At 39.9% G+C, this 20,902-nt stretch overlaps 1 protein-coding gene across 5 annotated transcripts in view; it reads left to right on the forward strand.

The window, feature by feature from the left end:
- Positions 1–20,902, forward strand: part of TMEM232 (transmembrane protein 232) — a 223,570-nt gene that overhangs the window by 2,058 nt on the left and 200,610 nt on the right. The window contains exons 1-5 of one of the 5 annotated variants that reach the window (XM_072736590.1): positions 1,140–1,379; positions 2,610–2,792; positions 3,376–3,446; positions 5,219–5,300; positions 7,780–7,943. The gene's annotated coding sequence lies outside the window, so the exon portion shown is untranslated. Of the gene's footprint in view, positions 1–1,139; positions 1,380–2,609; positions 2,793–3,321; positions 3,447–5,218; positions 5,301–7,779; positions 7,944–20,902 lie in introns of those variants that run through there. The other 4 variants (XM_025993000.2, XM_072736592.1, XM_072736593.1 and 1 more) reach the window with 4 other exon arrangements.

Raw genomic sequence — 20,902 nt, forward strand, 5'->3', positions numbered from 1 at the left:
GGCGTAGCCGCCGGGCCGGGGCGGCTCGCGGGGGGCGGCGGAGGGGCCGCGGGCCTGGGGGGCGGGTGCCGACGAGCTGCCGGAGGCCCGGGCCGCCTGGAAGCAGGCTGCGCACGGTCCTTGGAGGCACGGGACGCGCCGGTGCCGCTGACTCCGGGCCGGCCCGGCCCCCGACGCCCACACGGGGAGCGCGCAGGGGGCGCGCGGGGGACGCGCGGGGGAGCGCGCAGGGAGCTCTGCGCTCTCAGGGAATGTGCAGGGGGCGCGCGGGTAGCTCTCGGGGCGCGCAGGGAGTTCGCAGGGAGCGCGCAGGGAGTTCGCAGGGGGCATGCAGGGAGTGCGCAGGGGGCGTGCAGGGAGTGCGCAGGGGGCGTGCAGGGGGCGCGCAGGGGGCGCGCGGGGAGTGCGCAGGGGGCGTGCAGGGGGCGCGCGGGGAGTGCGCAGGGGGCGTGCAGGGGGCGCGCAGGGAGTGCGCAGGGGGCGTGCAGGGGGCGCGCGGGGAGTGTGCAGGGGGCGCGCGGGGAGTTCGCAGGGGGCGTGCAGGGAGTGCACAGGGGGCGCGCGGGGAATTCGCAGGGGCGTGCAGGGGGTGTGCAGAGGGCGCGCGGGGAGTTTGCAGGGTGCATGCAGGGGGCGCGCAGGAGGCGTGCAGGGGCCGCGCGGGGAGTTCGCAGGGTGCGTGCAGGGAGTGCGCAGGGGGCGTGCAGGGGGCGTGCAGGGGGCATGCAGGGGGCGTGCAGGGAGTGCGCAGGGGGCGTGCAGGGGGCGCGCGGGGAGTTCGCAGGGGGCGTGCAGGGGGCGCGCAGGGAGTGCGCAGGGGGTGTGCAGAGGGCGCGCGGGGAGTTCGCAGGGAGCTCAGGGAGCGCCCAGGGGGTGCGCAGCGGGCTCGCAGGGAGCTTGCAGGGGGCGCGCAGGAGCGCGCAGGCGTTAGCGTTGCGGGCTGTTGGCCTCCGTGCAGCCCCGCCCCGCGTCCTGCCCGTAGGGTGGCCGTCGAGGCCTAGGTGGAGGGAACCCGTTCCCCGTCGCTCCCCCGGCACAAACTGCTCGCCGGACGGGGGAGTCGGGCATGTTGCTTCCCGAAGGCCACAATACAGTTGCAAACGGGTTTCTTTCCTTTTTTCCGGGTGCATCTGAATCAGTCCGTGTATGTAAAGCCCAATGATCCTGTTGAAGATCGAGGCCCGCGGGGGACAACTGGGAGGCCCTGTGAGCGGAGCCCCCCACTACCCCGACGCCACCCTTTCCTGCAGGTGGTGCCTCCACCGCCTGGGCTGCTAGGCGGCCTGGCTCTTGGGCGAGGCGCGCCCAGGGCTGCCCAGGAGCGCAGGAGCCCAGACCGAACTACTGGGCGACTAACTTCTAACCAGTTGTGCCCCCTGGTGAGGCAAAGTGTATCTCTGTTCCTTACAAGCGATTGAATTAAAGATGCCACAGGCCCAGGTCCAAAACTTTTAAAAGGAGAAGGAGGAAAAGGCAGCTGTGTGTGTGTGCGTGCACTTTTAATAAAAATAACATTTCACAATTTCACATCCCATATCAATGAAGAAAGGATACAGTAGTAGAAGGAGAGCTGGGCAGCCTGTTGAGGGGAGGGAGCAAGAACAGCCCCCTTCACGGCTCACCCCGCAGAAATTCCAGCTGCGATATATATTTTTGGAAAGATTGAATATTGGGAGAAAATAGGTGATTATTTTTCAGTCAATTGACAAACTTTCTAAGAATGACAGCAAGGTCCAAAACCACATAGGGAAGGACTAATCAAGTTGAGCATATAAAATTCTCTATGCAAATTAAAAAAGGAAAAACATAGTAACCACCATTGAAAGAAAAACCACAAACTGGGGAAGATTACGTTTTAACACGATAAAGACGATAAGTCACTTTATTGAAGAAAAGCTCTTAGCCTTACTCTTAGAGTAAGGGTGTATTGGTAGAAATATAAGCAAAGAACATGAAGAGGCAAGTCATAAAGAAAGAAACACAAGTGCGTAATAATTCTATGAAGAAATGTCTGTCCTCCGGTGATTGAGGAAAGGAAAGGTTAATGACTATCTTTCCCCCATTTAAAGGACAATGTGTAAAAGGGAAAATACACCTTGTCATGCAATGTGAGAAGAAAGTAGCTGTGATTCATGGAGTGGCATAAAATTTAACAACTCTTTCTTGGAGGGCTGTTTGGCAATAGTCTAAAAAGCCATGAAAATGATGCTCTTTTGACTCTTCAATCTTAGGAAACAAAAATAAGGTTTACTATATGTTTACTTGTGCACATGTTCATGATATAACTGCTCATAGCAAGAAAAATTGTCAGGATACTAAATATTAGTCATCCATTAATTATTAAAATGATTCATCCATCTTTTTTTTTAAGCAAAGTGTATTTATTGGGCACCTATTCTGTGTACAGTTACCGTTCTCAGCAATGAAGTTTAGAATAATAAGCCAAAGTCTTTGCATCGTTGGAACTCTCATTCCAGTTGGGAGATAACAGATAACAATATCATGTAAAATGATGAAACAAACATATAAGGCAACGTCAAATAATGACACGTATATATTTAATAAAATTGGGCGAGACACAGCAAAACAGTGTTGTTTTTCTTTCCCAGGTTTTCGGTTTCCTGGGCTTTTCAGTCTCCCACAGCAAACTGCAGGCAGGAAGCAGGTGGCCCTCCCCAAGCACAGTCAGAAGAGCAGCAGGAGCCTGACGCTGTCACAAGGCCTGTGTCCCTTGTCTCACTGGATCGCAGCATCAGGGCATTTTCTCATCTCGCATCTTCACAACAAGAAGGGTGGGTACCGGACAGTAGGATATTTTGAGAGAGTCCACATTCACAAAGCTTTTATTATGGCCTGTTGTCATAATTGTTTGATTTTATTATTAATTATTGCTGCTAATCTCTTGCTGCGCCTAATATATATATGAAACTTTGTCCTAAGAACATGGCATATGTGGGGTGTGCTACCCTCACAGGATCGGCATCCCTGAAGGGCCCAGGGCTCAGGAAGCTGCTGTCCAGACTTGGAGGTGCAGCTATTTCAGGCCTAACTGGGTTTGACTGGGCCGGAGGATTCACTTCCAAGATATCTCCCTCAGCTAATGGTGGAGAGAGTGCCTCCCTTTATTGCTGGTTTGCTGTCAGGAAGTCTTAGTTCCTTGTCACGTGGAGCTCCCCATAGGACTGTTTTTTGTTTTTGTTTTTGTTTTTGTTTTTAGCTTAGGAGGGGAGGTTGTGGGGAGGCGGGCAGAGGAGCAGGGGGTGGATCTTAAGCAGGTTCCACACCCAGCACAGAGCCTGACTCCAGGGCTTGCTCTCACAGCCCTGCCTATCGACCTGGGCCCAAATCCGGCGACCCAGGCCCCTCTCTCCACAGATCTCTGGCTCATCCTCCCTGGGCACATGGTGAGAGACACAGCAAGGAGGACTCTACATTGTCTTTATGATGTAAGTCCACCTCCTTACTCCCCTTACATTCAGGTCTCTAGAAGCGAGTTACCAAACCCAGCTCCACACTCCAGTGGAAATAATCTGACTCCATCTTCTGCAGGATGGATGATTGAACAACTCGTGTCATGTTTTCAAAGAACTACAGTTATTAAACTACACAGCAATGAATGGCTAGAGGATGTTGAAAGCATCAAAAATTAAAAATCAGGAAAACCTTCACAAAATATATTATTCATAGATATGGATTTTTTTTTTTTTTTACTTTTTCCCTTAGTAAATAGGTTTGAAGGATTGATTAGATTGCATTGGAAAGAATCATATGATGGAAATATTTATAATCACAAAATAGTTTAGTAAGTATTTTTAAAAGTCCAGTTGCTATTCAGTTAGATTTAAGTTGAAATACAAACGAAGAATAGCAGATTATTTTGATGGGCTTCAAGAATCGGCACAAAATGATTCGACCTGCTAAACAAAAGTACAAAAGAAGCAGATCATTCATTTATACTGATATTTTACTCAGAAATTCATACATGGAATGAATTTAGCTCACCAGGCCAAACAAAATCATCTGCATTTTTATGTAGGAATTCACCCGGCAATATTCTTAAGCACTACTATGGACAAGTCCCTTTGTTAGGTACTATGATGCAGCTGTATATTTTCTCAAGGATGGAATTTGAAGATAATGAAAATATTTATTTCAAATATTTATGTGGACCAAGAAAAAGTTTTCACTATAAGTTTTAATATGTAGTAAGCCATACCCTTGTATCCTTGCTTCTCTTTTCATAATTTTCTTGACTAATTCCCATTATTCTTCCAAATGAACTTTTTTTTTAACTTTTTATTTATTTATGATAGTCACACAGAGAGAAAGAGAGAGGCAGAGACATAGGCAGAGGGAGAAGCAGGCTCCATGCACCGGGAGCCCGATGTGGGATTTGATCCCGGGTCTCCAGGATCGCGCCCTGGGCCAAAGGCAGGCGCTAAACCGCTGCGCCACCCAGGGATCCCACTCCCATTCTTTTAAAACACAAAAAACGTGTGCTTTGGATTTGAGGTGTACTCACATAAATTTATATGGTAACTCTAACAGGTTAGACTCTTTTTTTAATATTCTATGAAATATTTCCTTTTGTGATGCATGCTTTTCTATTTGCTGAGGTCTATATTTATGCCACCAAGTGTTCACTTCCAAAAACATGTTAAATACTTGTATTTTTTGAGATCCATCTTTTAGTGTATGGTATGAATTGAAAATCTAACTGAATTCCTCCACCTAACAATAGTGTAATATCTTTGTTTTACAATTCTTTATGAAAATTGAGAACTGTCCCCACTTTTTTCTCACACTTCTGTATTTTTATTTGGATTACAAAAGCTATAAACATATCTCTTTAAAATTTTTTTGTCATTTCATTTTGTGACCAAAGGAACATTAATCATTTAGTATATCTGGTCTCAGAGCTCAACGTCAGTTCTTTCTGGTCACAACTTTTGCATTTTTGATTAATGTCTAAGTGATGTCTTCTTTGAATGTTTTAGTAGTTTCACCTTAAAGTGTAGGAGGAGTAGGAGAAGAATTTGTGGATTCTCCCTTATATAAACATGTCCTTTAGCTGTCTTCCCTGTAGAATTCATGACTAACTATGCATGCTCTGCAAAATCAACTGATTTTTAAATTTGAAGAGTTTTTAATCCAAAATTTTATTGTGAATAATCCATTTAACAGTTTGTATTTTTAATGCTTCTCGTATTTTTCCTAGATCTCAGGAAATAGAAAAAAAAAATCCACCAAACTATGTTTGAGTATGGCAGTCTTCCCATATTAATTTTATTTGGTATATGGTAAGCACTCCTTTTTTTTTTCTTATTGCACCCATCCCCCATCCACCTCCCCTCTGGTAACTATCAGTTTATTCTCTATTATTTAAGAGTCTACTATTTTTTGTCTCTTTTCTCCTTTGTTTATTTGTTTTGTTTCTTAAATGCCATGTATGAGTGAAATCACATGGTATTTGTCTTTCTCTGACTGGCATATTTCACTACATTATGTGCTCTAGATCCATCTATATTGTTGCATCTGGCAAGATGTCATTCTTTTTTATGGCTGAGTAATATTCCATTATATAAAAATAATGATATACATATCACACCTTCTTTGTCCATCCATTTATTGATGGCCACTTGGTCTGCTTCCATATTTGGCTGTTGTAAATACTGCTGCAATAAACAGGAGTACATATATCTTTTCAAATTGGTGTTTGCATATTCTTTGGGTAAATATAACCAATAGTGGAATTACTGGATCATAGGGTAATATAATGCTTGATAGTTTGAGGAAACTCCATAGTGTTTCCCACATTGGCTGTACCAATTTGTGTTCCCACTGATAGTGCACAAGGGTTGCTTTTTCTCCCCATCCTTGCCAACGCTACTTATTTCTTATGTTCTTGATTTTAGCCACTATGACAGGTGTTGAGGTGATATCTCATGGTGGTTTTGATTTGCATTTCCTTGATGATGAATGATGTTGAGCATCTTTTCATGTGTCTGTTGGTCATCCAGATGTCTTTGGAGAAATGCCTGTTCATATCTTTTGTCATTTTTAATTGGATTGTTTGTTTTTTGAATGTTTTGATACTAACCCTTTATTGGATATGTCATTTGGATATATCTTCTCCCACTCAGCAGGTTGTCTTTTAGTTTTATTGATTGTTTCCTTTGCTGTGCAGATTTTTATTTTGATGAAGTCCCAACAGTTTATGTTGCTTTTGTTTCCTGGTCACATATCTACAAAAATGTTGCTATGGCTGGAATAGGATAAGCAATCTTGATGTTCTGTCTTAAATATATGCATTTTTTTGATCAAAGAGGGTTTCCCCCAGCTATTCTTTATTATTATTTATATCTTTGTTCTCTCTTTTTGGAACTCATTCTAAGTGGGTTGGCACTCTAAGATTTGCTTTCTAAGATATATCTTTTATAGTGTTCATCAATTTCACTTTTATTCTTACTCTCAACTTACTGATCTAGGAAGAATGTGTTTCAGAAAAACCTGGGATCTGATATTGTAATTTCTGCTTTTTTAAATTTTATCATTTTTTAGAATTAGCTATTTTTTTAAAGAGTATTATTATTTTTAGAACAGTTTTAGGTTCATAGCAAAATTAAGAGGAAGCTACAGATATCTCCCATACACTCCCTGGCCCCACACATGCATAGCCTCATTATCAACATCCTCAACCAGAATAGTAATTTGTTACAGTTGATGGACTTCCACGAACACATCATAATCACCCAGAATCTGTAGTTTATATTAAAGTTCACTCTTGGGCAGCCTGAGTGGCTCACAGTTTAGCACCACCTTTGGCCCCTGGCATGATCCTAGAGACCAAGGATAGAGTCCCAGGTCAGGTTCCCTGCATGGAGCCTGCTTCTCCCTCTGCCTGTGTCTCTGCCTCTCTCTCTCTCTCTCTGTGTGTGTGTCTCATGAATAAATAAATAAAATTTTTAAAAATAAATAAATAAAGTTCACTCTTGGTGTTATACGTTCTGTGGCTTTGGGCCAATAATTTCTGTCTTAAATATCAAAATGTACTGAAAAAAATGGGGAGACTTATTTGGTGCTTATTATGAACAGAAATAATTCAAGATGGATGTATTTCACGTTTCCATTAGTTAAATTCTCTTTTGAAGTTCTCAAATTTTTAAAGCAGTTATTTCACCAGGATAATACCTGCACATTAGCTTTGAATTTAATCAGAATTGCTCTTCCATATTGTTTCTATTTTTCCATGTGTTTCCATTGAAATATTTGTGACATTCATAAAATATTTGAAGTTCCTCGCCCAATGGTAAATAGGAACATTATAAGGATTTAAATTAATTTTATTGGATCCTATTTTTTAAAAGGAGACATTCTTTTGTGTTTAAATTTGCCCTCTTGTGCTTAGTACATACAGAACATCTTTGTTTACCCACTCTCCTAAATGCAGAGGACATTGGCAGGTGTAGATGGTCTATGTCAAAGGAGCTTAGAGACAGCAATTTGATGAGAAGACGTAACTCCCCTATATAGCAATCGTGTAGAATCATGTTGTCTTTATTTTTAAACTTTAGTTGGAGGTGGGGGCAGGCAAGGTTTTGGAGGAAGCCTTTAGAGGTTGAGGAGCCACTAACGCACCCCCAGGCCTCTTCTTGCTGGAGCTCCTGGCTGCATACGCAAAGCAAGGGCAGTGTTTACAGTGAATCCTAACTGCACGCTTTGTGATTGCATTTTAAAGCTAATAAAGGCCTTTCACACATCATCGCATCTATTCCTCAGAAGCTGAACACAAACGTAATGAAGGAGGGGAGAGAACGTGGACTTGGATTCAAGGGTCCTGATTGGCCAAGCCCTGGGGCTCACGGAGCAACCTTCGGACTCTGAGAGTGACTCACACAGCGTCCTTAGCAACCAGCCTCCAGGCTGCGCCCTTGAGAACCTGGGTGAGTCCCCTTGGATCTGAGGCCCGGGCAGCCACATCCCCACCAAGGCCGCAGTTGGGAGCCTCCTGGAGGACTGCATAGCTCGGCTGTTGGCAGGATCCTCTGCTACCCTGGCCCCCACCTCCATCGAGTCCGGCTGGGAGCCCCAGGGGGCAGGAATCAGCCCCAGGGCAGTGGAAAGGGCCCTGGCCTCCTGGCTGGGGAGACCAGAGGGGGTGTGATGACTTAATTATTGCCATTAGTGGGGGAGACGCTTGTTATTTTCTCTGGGCTGGATTCGCTTGTCCTCCCCGCAACCTTTAATTCAGAGCCCTCCTTGCCTTGCTGGATGGCCTTCCAAGTCTTTCTGTTCTTGGTGAAATTATCCCCACCTCTGGCCTCGCCTCTCCCCTCCCCACCCCCTGCCTTTTTTGGTATGCAGACTCTTGTACTTCAAAAGAGAAAGTTCAAAAGTTTGGGGAAGTGTGTGACTCTGTGTGTATGGGGGTGGGGTGGTGAGGTGGGGTGTACCTTGAGGATGTGGAATAAAAAGATTTTTTAAAGGTAATCTTGAGAAAAAATGTAAGCTACTGATTAGGAAAAATCTACATGTATGTGTGGGGTAAAGTGATGGTGGTAGGATCACCTTATTTACCTTATCTCAACAATATGTCTGAATGGACTCTATCTTTTTGGTGGTCTTTGATCAAATTATTATTTTTAAGAAAGATTTATTGATTTATTTGAGAGAGAGAGAGAGAGAGAGAGGATGTGTGAGTGAGGGGAGGGGCAGAGGAGGAGAATCTCGGAATGGGTTCCCCAGTGAGCACTGGAGGCCAATGGCCCCTCTGCCCACCACCCCTGCTGGCAATCCCCAGACCTCACTGCCCTAGATCATGACCTGAGCGGAAACCAAGAGTCAGAAGCTCAAGTGACTGAGCCACCCAGGTGCCCCCAATCAAATTCTCTTTTGGCCTTTAAGATTATAGCCTAAATCTTGCATTCTGTACTCATGTTACCTACCCAAAGGCTTAATATAATTTTAATATTATCTGGTTCTCAGAAACTGTCTTTTAAAGTATACCTTTCCAACACCATTTTAATCAGAGCTTAAGAAAATACCACTAGCGCTGAATGTTAAAAACTCTTTTTTTTTCTTTTAAATTTTGGGTTTATGCCAGGTTGCAGATGAACTGCCAAGCACTCAGCTAGCTTGCTGGAGACATTTTAAGAGCTGAAACGTATCTCTCCAATGTGTAAATATTTTTGTTTTGCCTCCTCACATAAATATTTAGATTTAAGGTACCAGATTTTTATTTCAGTAAGAACTATTCTGTATGAACCTTTATGATCTTAGTGACTAATGCTCTTTTCTTATTGAACATCTTATTCATTATCAGAAGCATTCGCTATCATGATTATTTTGGTAAGTGTTAATCTCTTGAAGTTCATTGTCCATCCAGAGCTTCTAGTAAAGGGCATGGTCACAAGTGCTTAGTAAATAGTTTAGTGCTGTCCGTTAGAATTTCACAAAATGTGTCATGCACATGACTCTAGGAGACAGTGTTCTAAAAGTTTCTCCTGGTCAAGTGTAGGAAAAATTATACATTATACTGCTTGCTCAGGGAGATTTGCAGTGCACAGGGACATATTAACCACTCCTAGAGAGGGTGTGCAAACCTAATTTAATTTTGTTTAGTGCAGTATTTCCCAAACTTCTTTCGCAACAAAAAGCTTTTAGGAGGTAATTGCATCCCAAGAACCTGTGTTCCACAAAATGTATTTGGGAATTATTATTCTAAACTAAAAACTGTACTCTTTATTTTTGCTTGTATTTCCATTAAAACAACTAGATTATTTTTTTATGTAAAACTATATTTGTAGACATCATGATGGTGTATATAGAAGTGTTAAATAATTCATTAACAAATGATTAAGTCTAATAAAAAGTTCAGCAAGGTTGCAGCATAAAGACTACTATACAAAAATCACATGCAAGAGAATGAAGTTGGAACCCTTATCTTACCTACATACAGAAATTAACTCAAATAGATCAAAGACATAAATATAAGAGTTAAGAAAAACCTTTAGAAGAAAACAAAGGTATAAATCTTTGTGACCCTGATTTAGGAAATGATCTTTTGGCTATAACAAAAGCACACACAATCAAAGCAAAAATAGCTGATGTGTCATCAAAATTATAAGCCCTAGTGCTTCAAAGGACACCATCAACAAAGTGAAAAGGCAACCTACAGAATGGGAGATAATTTTGGGGAATCATACATTTGATAAAGGATTTGTATCTAGAAGATATAAGAAACAATTGCAATTTTATAAATTAATAAAAATGTTAAAAAAAAGACAACCCAATTAAAAATGGGCAAAGGATCTGAATAGACATTTCTTTAAAGGAGACGTACAAATGGCTAGTAAGCACATGAGAAAATGTTCGATATCATTAGCCATCAGGAAAATTCAAATAAAACATTTTCATAACGATATTTGAAAAAAAAACTGGATATTTGTAATTAAAAAGACAAGTTTGAGGGTACCTTGCTGGCTCAGTCAGAGGAGCATGTGACTGTTGATCTTGGGATTATGAGTTTGAGCCGACACTGGTTGTTATAGAGATAACGTAAATAATTGAACTTAAAAAGTAATAATAAAAAGACAAGTGTTGGTGAGTATGTGGAGAAATTAGACTCCTGACACACTCCTGGTGAGAATGTAAAATAATGCAGCACTTTGGAAAACAATCTGGTAGTTCCTCAAATGGTTAAACCATGTGGAGTTACCACATGGTCCAGTATTTTTATTCCTTGCATTTACTCAAGAGAATTGGAAATATATGTACACAGATAAACTTGTAAATAATATTAATGGAATCACTAAGACTGAACTCATTCAGATCCTCTTGGATTCTTGGATCTCTGTATCAGCAAGTCCACAGTTTAGACAAGTTTATACTTATATTTACAGGATATAAAATTTTATGGCAATGTGTGTTTATCACTAATGTTACATTGTATCAGGAGTGGGAAGAAATATTGAACAAACACCGAAAACATTACTTTTTACAAGAAGTCCAGGAGAGGATACAGAGAGCAGTTGTTGAGAAGAATGAACTTGACAGTTTTCCTCCAGTACAGGTTGCTGTAATGGCTTCAGTGAGCACCTGGTACAGCGGTCATTTAGCTCCTAGGTCACTCAACTACTTCTCTGGCTATTCAGACTTCTTTGCTTGCTTAGTGATGCATAGACAAATCATGTATATCCTTCAAATACTGTGGACATTGAGGTTTTCTAATTACTGCCAAGTTCATCCTACATTAGTACCCTAAGAACTGCCAACCCCAGTGCTTAGTGTCCTTAACACCTGCCACCTTCCTTTCCCCAGCCATGGTTAATTTCTTCCGGAACATAGAAGCAGTACAGAACTCTTTCATCAGGTTCAGAACTAAGGTTTTCAGCAGATATCACCTTAGAAAATTCAACAATGTAATTTTCAGCAGAAATTTTTGCATGCAAGGGCGCTGGGTGGTTCAGCTGGTTGAGCACCCAGCTCTTGGCTCAGATCATGATCTCAGGGTTGTAAGATGGAGTCCTGCATCAGGCTCCAAGCACAGCAGGGAGTCTACTGGAGATTCTCTCTCTCCCTCTCTTTTACTCCTCCTCTTGCCCATGCTCTCTCTCTCAAATAAATAAATCTTAAAAAAATTTTTTTTCATGCAGATATTTTTATACCATGAAGCTTTTTACATTTCTGTAGTCTGTCTTCTGGATATTGATATGTTCAGTGTTTGTTTTCTAATGGTCAAGTCTATCTTATTGAGCCACAAATCAGTCATTTCCCCTATTTGGAAAGCTTAACATCATTTTATATGTTTTATATGTTTATTAGTCATTTGCTTTCACTCTTCATAGTCTTGTTTATTTTATTATTATTATTTTTTGCTCTCTCAATCCAAAATATGTCATCCTTCGGGGACATTGTTCCATTATTTTTTTAAAAAGATTTTATTTATTTGAAAGAATGCGCACAAGCAGGGGGAGCTGAAGTCAGACACTTAACTGACTGAGTCACCCAGGCCCCCTTCTGTTATTCCTTTGATTCCTGTTTCTTCTCTCAGGATTCTTTTGCTCCTTCAGGAATGGAGATTTTGATTTATGCTTATTTTACATTCCTAAAAGAACAATTAAAGACCACCATATTAATTCATAGTTTGTTAGTTAAGTACTTTCAATTTTTAAGTACTGCTCATTAAGTAAAGATATTTACATTGTTTTTACTCAGGGCCAAAATAGGGAATCCTGTTAAGAGACAGACAGGTGGGGCAGCCTGGGTGGCTCAGCTTACTGCTGCCTTCAGCCCAGGGTGTGATCCTGGAGACCCAGGATGAGTCCCACATCAGGCTCCCTGCTTGGAGCCTGCTTCTCCCTCTGCCTGTGTCTCTGCCTCTCTCCCTGTGTGTGTCTCTCATGAATAAATAAATAAAATATTTTTAAAAAGAGACAAGACAGGTGGAAAGCATATCTTATTCATATTTAAATAGAAATTTAACTATTTTCTAGATCTTGGCATGTATTTATAGAATATCATATTGACCCCATATTTTTCTTGGGCAGTTTTTCCCTCCTAAAATTACCTGGAGTCCTATCATGGAATTCAGCATCTTGAAATGTGTTAATGTTGGTTTATAGGCCCATATTTTTTCCCCTCGATTATAATTTCTTAAGGAAGAGACCATATTTTAATTATCTTTCAAACACAGGAAGCTTAGACATCATTACCGCTTTTATTTTCGTAAAAACTGAACCAAATTGAATTCCCTAGATGGCAACCACTTACAATGAATAATGTGAGTATTGTTTGACAGTACTAAATATAAAATGGTCTAAAATATTCTCTTATCTCTCACTTATATGTAAGTCCGTGTGTGTGTGTGTGTGTGTGTGTGTAGTTTTCTTTATTTCATCTTGTATGTTGAATGTTGCAAATGAATAAAAAGTACTGGCATAGAACATAAACCCAATAAAAGAATCCATGGACAATTGCATCCATTTTTACAATTCCTTCACAGACCATTGATCACATAAGTAGTTTGTATCAAAGCCAAATGGCTTTCCCTGTGGTGAATATCAACCTAAATAAAGAGGTAAACTGAGGCAAGCTTGAATTGCCAGAAATTGAATTTATTTAGGAATAGCAGAGGAATTGCAATTTGGGAAACACAAACTATAATAAACTAGAGATGGATTGGTTGAAGGTTTTGGGCAGGCTATATTAAAGGGAAAGGAGTGCAGAGAAGAGGGAAGTCTAGCCAGAGGCCGAGCGGTCAGTTCATTGGCTTGAGGATGGGGAAGGATTCTTGGTGGATGTTTATTAGTTGGAAAATAATTTCACATATTCTGAAAGCCAGGCATTCACAGGGGAATCGGTCTCTCATTTCTTGCATTTTATTTTCCTGAGGGCCTATGTGTCTCCATTCCGTATCCTCTGGTTCCATTTTAGATTGAAATCCTTTCACAGTGAGTAAAAGAGATTTAAGACAGATCAGTCAGAACAAGACTTTATTATGTAAGTGCCAGGGCATTTTAATTTTCCTGAATCAATGAGTAAATAAGTGATTGATGAGTGATGCATGAGTGTAGTAGCTCCTGTTTAAACTTCACTGGTACTTTTTAGTTCATTTTCATCATTGTCCAAGGCTTTGTAAATCATCTGCAAATACTTTAACCACTTCAGTTTCCAGTATTTTGAATATTCCTATTCATACTAATTGTGAATACTTATATTGCTTGCTACTACAAAGTTAAAATACATGTGCTAGTGATGAATCATAGTCAATGGACTTATGTATTGCATGGAATATTTCTGTAATTTTTAGGATTGACTATGTGCACTCCAAGCCTCTGTTCTGCTTGACTGGTTAGATATTCAGTCTTAGTTTTGCTCAGTGTTGCCCCTGCCCTGGGGTTATACAAAGATCCTAGGTACTTATGTATCATGAGAGCATTGGATCAGTCAGTCACCGTGGGGCACTGGAGCAATTGTCACATCTATGTGGTCCTCTATTTGGGCCACAATGAGGCCAGGAGAAGATTTTTATGCTTCTTGTTATGCTGTGGGGTCTAATCTCTCAAGATGTGGTACCCAGATGTTTCTTCCATGGTACCGTCACCTCCAGGGGATGCTGCTACAAGGTGGGAGATGGCTCTCTGAATGACCTCTGTCACCTTCCAGGAAACATCTCTCTCCACAATCCCCAAAGCTTTTTTCCCTTTTTACAGGGCACCCAGTGTCATCTCTTCAGTGAGGTTAATTTTTTGTTTTTGCTTTTTAAAGATGGTATGGAGCCAGAGAGTGAAGGCAGTTTTAGCTTTCTGCTTTGGAGAAATTCAGCAGTAAAGAAAGAATATATCTATATATCTATATATCTATATCTATATCTATATCCTTAGAATAGAGAAGTACAAACCAAAAGGGAGAGTTCTTAAAATATATAAAGCCATCGTACTTAAGAGGCACCCATGATACTCCATCACTCCTACTTCTCTTTTACAAACTGAACATTTTTAATCTTTTCACCATTTCCAAAAGGGGCATGGTTTTACATCTCCTCACTTTTCCCCTCATGCCATTTGTTAAAATAGATCAATTGTTTGTTTCTGATATAAGTGAAAGGACCCCAGAGTGGAGGAGATAATCCAATTCCCATCATATTTTACACAAAATGTCTGTAATTAAGATTTGTAACTGATACATATAATTTAATTTTGCAATTGCAAATGAATGATTAGCTATTTAAAAAACATAGTCAATGTCAATATAATCCATATAGTCAAACTTTATGCTCCAGCAATCTAAACATTCCTTAGTCTGAGTTTGGATTCTTATGGCTGGCGGTAGGGCTATACTAAAGAGTTTTAAACAGAAGAGGAGATCTGGGGAAAGAGGGAAACGATCAGGAGATTTATATTTTGAGAAGTTACTCTGGCGACCTTGTAAAAGATGAGGCTAGAGGAAGATAAGAAGTTATTGTATTAGTCTAGGACAAGGTAATGGCATCCTGATTTAGGAGAATGGCAGAAAGGATTAGAAGGAGCCTTGATTAACAGAGCTCCTTAGAAAATGGGAATCAATACAACGCAGCTACACATAGTGCCTCCCCATTGGTTTGATGCTACACAAGCCAGTGAAAAACCCAAGCAAGGTGAGGTCTGACAATGACCTTGAAAGGAAGATTCAGATGTAGCCTTGGTTTCTTGTGAGTGTGAAGCTGCCAAACGGATCCCAAATTGTCTAGCTCTGGGGTTAAAAGAATGTTTAACATCAGAGATGTACCCTCTATCTTGTCTGAGCCATTGTCATTTTTACTTCTGTTTTATGTCAGTAAATTTAATTCTAATACAGTATATTCTCTTTCAATCTTATTTTTATGGAGGTAGAATTTGCATGTGGTGAAATGCGTGAATCTTCCTTGTATGATGAGTATTCTGGGGATCTATTTCTGATCTAACCACTCAAAAACTTAGTGGCTCAAATATTTTTTTTAAAAAACCACCTCTCAAGGTCCTGGAGTTGATCGTATACAACTGGGTAACTCATTTGGGATCTGTCCTGTGATTTCAGTTGGAAGTCAGCAGGGGCTCTAGTAATCCAAAGGCATGGCTGGGTTGGACACGCAAAATGACTCACTCATATGCCAGTTGCTACTTGCTGTCACCCGGGAGCCAGGCTGGGGACTCAGCTGGAGCTGTCGACCAGAGGGCTCCTGTGCATGCCTTCCATGGGCCGTGGGCCTCTCAGCATGGTGGCTCGACTCTGAGAGAACATGCATGGGAGACCTCGAAGGAAGCAGCAAGGCTTTTTTATGGCCTGGCTTCGTTGTGTCAACGTGTCACTTTGGCCACATCCTGTCCATCCAGCAAGTCACTAAGTCAGGCCCAGATCCACGGGGAGAGTAAATTAGACTCCTCTCTTGTGAGGGAGCGACAGGCCCACACTGCACGGCAACCTGTGGGATGGGAGATACTGCTGTGTCATTTTGAAAATAATGTGATCTGCGACCTTGAGTCCTGATACCTATTTCCACTCACATCAGCTCCTCCAAGATCTCCTCTTCCTGTCCGTACCTTCCGTTCAATCTCCAGCCCCGAGTCTCTGCGCCCCCCCCCACACCATCACCACCCAGCAGTTTGGCCTGTTGTTAAACTTCATGTGTGTGGAACCACGCGGCGTGTACGCTTTTGTGTTTGGCTTCGCTCACTCTGTGTATTTTTGGTGCCTGTAGCAGTAGTTGGCTTTGTAGAACCGAGAAGAATAGTACTGTGTATGTTTTTCTATGCAATGTTTTTATTATCATTTAGTTCTAAGCATTTTGAAGTTCCATTGTTATATCCTCTTTGATCTGGAGGTAACTTTGATTTTGGTTTTCTGTGTCTCACTATATAGAGGGTTAATTGATCTTTTTATTCTAATATGCTAACTTGTTCATGTTTTGATGCCAGGAAATATAATCTACTTACATACATCACTTACTTTTTGTACTACAGTAAGACTTGCTCTCTAGGCTAGAATGTGATCAAGTTTTAGAAATTATACTTGTGTGCTTGGGAAGAATGCATATTCTTTGATTAAACGCAGAATTCGATTTGGTGTCTATGGCATATTAATTATGTTGTTTAAATCTTTTGTACTTTGGCTGATTTTCTTTTTTTGTTGCCTACTTATTAGTAGGTAGGAAAGTGTGACTCAAACTACTTGTTACTAATTTATTTTCTCAGAGCCACGTTGTCTATGTCTTTCTCCACCGATGTACATACCAGTTCTCAATGGCCTTTCAGCACCCCAGCACTTAGCTCAGGGCCTTTCCCCTATAATTTCTTGGATTTCAAATTTCTTATTCCTATAAGTTTGTTTTTAAAGACAGGAGCCAAAAGCTTGTGTTAATTAGTCATCTTTACTGGCATTGAATCCCATACCACTACTTTTTTTATACTGTTTATTCACAAATCTTTTTTAAATTGGATGTAATCTATTTTTTTGTATTTGCAGATTCTTCTGAGATTCTTATGTATTTTTCAAATCAATATACTATCCCTCTTTTCCCACATTTTTATCCTTTTTTTTCTTTTTCTTATATATATATTTTTTGGCTAGAGCTGCCTATAAAATATTGACTTAAGTAGTAAGAATATGAATATCCTTTGTATTGTTCTTGGCTTTTCAGATAGAGCTTCTAAAATTTTGTTGTTAATTATCATGTTTCTCTTAGTTTTTCTTAGATACCTTTAATCAAATTAATTTAATCAAATTAAGGAAAACTGATATCCCTAGCTTGCAGTTTTGTTTGTTTTGTTTTTTAATAATCATGAATGAAAACTGAATTTAATTGAATTAATCTTTGGTGTATATAAAAATATCTCCTACTTTTGTAAGTCCATTAATGTTATGGTCCAGGATAATAGATTTTTATAATATTAAATCATCTATGCTCTTCTAGACTAATTCTTCTCAGTTATAATGAATTAGTTTTTACTGACATTACTGGATTTGGTTTCCTTGTGCTTTAGAATTTTTGCAGCTATGTTAATAGGCAAGATTTTTCTATAAATTAATTTTCCCATACTGATCCAAATCCTGTAACTTTAAGTGATTTAAAATTTATCTTTTTTGCATAGGGTCTGCTAAGATTGTTGAAACTCTAAAAAGACATAAAAATAATAAAATTATGGAAAACTTTAGGAAGGTGTTCTGGGAAGAAAGAATGAGCATAAGAATAAAAGGAAATGACAAACTAAATAATTATATTAGCAGTTTTATTTATTTATTTATTTATTTATTTTTTTTATATATTAGCAGTTTTAAAAGCAGTTTTTGTTTAAGTGTTCTGTTTATTCTTTTGGTTATAATATTAGGTATTATGTCTGTTTTGGAGTTGATTAAATGATTAGAGAGAAGGATACATATCAGGTCATATTTATTTGTCTGTATGATATATATGGTGGCCTTAATTAATTAAATGCCAAGAAGAAATTAAGTCTATGTAAGTGTGAATCTTAAAAAAATTTTTTTTAAATTTTTATTTATTTATGATAGTCTCACACAGAGAGAGAGAGAGGCAGAGACATAGGCAGAGGCAGAAGCAGGCTCCATGCACCGGGAGCCCGATGTGGGATTCGATCCCGGATCTCCAGGATCGCGCCCTGGGCCAAAGGCAGGCGCTAAACCGCTGAGCCACCCAGGGATCCCCTTAAAAATTTTTTTTATAGAAAGCTTCAATCATACAGGAAAGTTGGGAGATTAGTAAATGAGTCCCCTTTTACTTTTAACTCAGATTTAATAATTATCAGTTAAGTTCATACATTGTGGTGTATTAATTATATAATATTTTTATGTCTAAAGTATTTATTAATGCACTTATATGATTAATTAGAAGAGTATTATATAAAGAACAAATAGTGAGTAATGAGTATTACTCTTCACTTGGAAAGTAATGACCCATTCACAAGAGACATTATTATTATTATTATTATTATTTTGGACAACTAAGGTTTTCATTTTAATTTTCCATTTCAGCTAATCATAAATATTTAAAGGAATACATTTGCTGTCTTTATGAAGGCATCAGTGAATAGTATATTAGTCTCCCGTGGTTGCTGTAACAAATCACCACAAACTTGGCGTAAAACTCATTTTCTCGCAATTCTGGAAGCCAGAAGTCCTAAGTCAGTGTCAGGAGGCATAAGGCCAGGTGTTAGCAGAGCTGCACTTCTCCCTGGGACTCTGCCCCGTGGCTGCCAGCACTCCTTCACTTGTGGCCACATCACCTTAAACTGCTTAAAGCCCTATTTGTAGATGAGGAACCCGGGGTAGCTAACAGCGAAGTGGTTTGCACAGGTATAACCTGCGCTGGAGCCAGAATTTAAAACGAGCGGTTGGCTCCTGCACTAGCACGGTTCCCTGGTTCCCGCTCACCACACAGGAGGGTAAGGAGGGGCCCTCACAGAATATGGAGACAAGCCACGGGGAAAGTGTCATGACACATGAAAACAGGGGACATTTATTTCTAGGAGGGATACTACAGCAGGACCAGGTGAGATCAGGACTGAAGAGCTCTTACTGGTATTATTTACCTGGAAATCATTATCAGCCTTGGGACAGCAGAGACTAGATTCCAGATACTGGATGTTCTGCACTGGAATAAATTTAAGGGTAGATATAATTTAATTTAAAAATCGTATCTGATGTAAGTTAAAGGTAAAATTACACCGTCTTCTTGCCCACTTCACATAGATATGCAGGGTAAATCTGTGGAATTTGTTTAAATTATTGAAAACTATCCCTGGAAAGTGATAGAAAAGATGTGAGTTACTGTAGACCATCCTTAGTGGAGTGTTGTATAAATCAAGAAAATTAGAATGAAGAGGTAGTTGCTGGCGATAAGAATGATTTTTTTTTTTTTTACCTTGCACTTCAGTATTTGAGATAAGACTTTGTTTAAAGAGGAGAGTAAAAAAAAAAAAAAAAAAGAGGAGAGTAATCCAATCTGTAAGATCATTTTTATTCACTTAAGATTTTGTTTTCATTTCAATCCACAAATTCCGTCACCACCATGTGTTTTGGGTACTATGGAGAATTCAAGGGTACTTAAATCCTAAAGATCTATTTAACTTATAAAAAAGCTTATTTTAGATTAACATAGAAGAAAGACGATATGACTCCCCAGTGTATTTTATTAGTTAAAATTGTTGTTTTGTTTTGTTTTTTGCTGAGACTAAAGGAAACAGCAACCAAATAATCTCAATTTTCTCAAAAGAAAAGATGAAAAAAAATTTAAAAAAATTAAAAAAAAAAGAAAAGATGAATGTCTTCAAAAATGTTTCCCAATAAGATGTTAGAATTAAATCCTCAGTGGGGTAAATAAAGAAAACAAGGTTTAAAATGACTCTCTCTCCACACACCCCCCCAAAGATATCTCAAACTAGAGAATCTAAAAATGTTATCAACTTTAACAAAAACAATTTTAACTAATAAAATATACTGGGCAGTCATACTGTCTTTCTTCTATATCACAGTGCTATTCAAATAGTATTTAAATTACAAAGTATTGTTGGTTAAGCACTGGCACTGTTACTTTCAAGATTGGTTCTCCCGAGATAAAGCAGAATAGAGAGCGAGCCTGTAGAAACTTCTACAGCAATTTGACATTTTCTACACATCGTAGCCTCATCAACAGGATATTGTGGAACTTCATGTTGAGCAGATGGTGCAAATACCACCAGTACCAGCAGATGTGCAGGGTCTTTGGAAAATAGCTTCAATGATTAGTTCAAACAATTTGTCTCTAACCATGAAATTTCAAAAAATATGATTGACTGTAGTCGATCCTATATGATATTGTCACCAAGTGGCTGGGAGCTCTAGGTCAGTACATCTAACACATGCACACAAAGACCAGTTTGCTTTCCACCCCATTTCCCTTCAACTATTTTTCTTCCTAGATGGCCTCTATTTTTTCTTTTTTATTCTTTTGGAATTAAATTTTTAAAAGTAATTTACTTCAGGGTATGCCGTAAAATTAGGGCCACTCTAAATGACATCCTTATATATAGCCCAGTATATAGCTGCCGACTTAAAAATAGCTTTGCTTTATATTCTAATGGATATAGATTATTAGAAGCAGACCTTGCTATAACCAATAGCAATAGATAATAATGTTTTATGTTCATAATCCATTTTGTGCTGGATATTTTACAATTGCCCTTCCAGATCCATTTTCCATCCTTCTCCACTCGGCCTTACATCTTCTCTGGCTTCTAGTTTGGCTCAGCTAATGGGAAGCACAGGCAGGTGATTGGAGTGGGGGGCAGGAGAGTGAAATCAAAGTTCCTGCTCTCCAGGCTCCCTCTCAGCAGGCAACCTCGTGTGGGCTGCAGGTCAGACCAAATGCCAAAGTGTCTTTTTGTTTTGTTTT

The sequence above is a fragment of the Vulpes vulpes genome, chromosome 14 (genome assembly GCF_048418805.1).
Source record: "Vulpes vulpes isolate BD-2025 chromosome 14, VulVul3, whole genome shotgun sequence".
NCBI lineage: Eukaryota > Metazoa > Chordata > Mammalia > Carnivora > Canidae > Vulpes > Vulpes vulpes.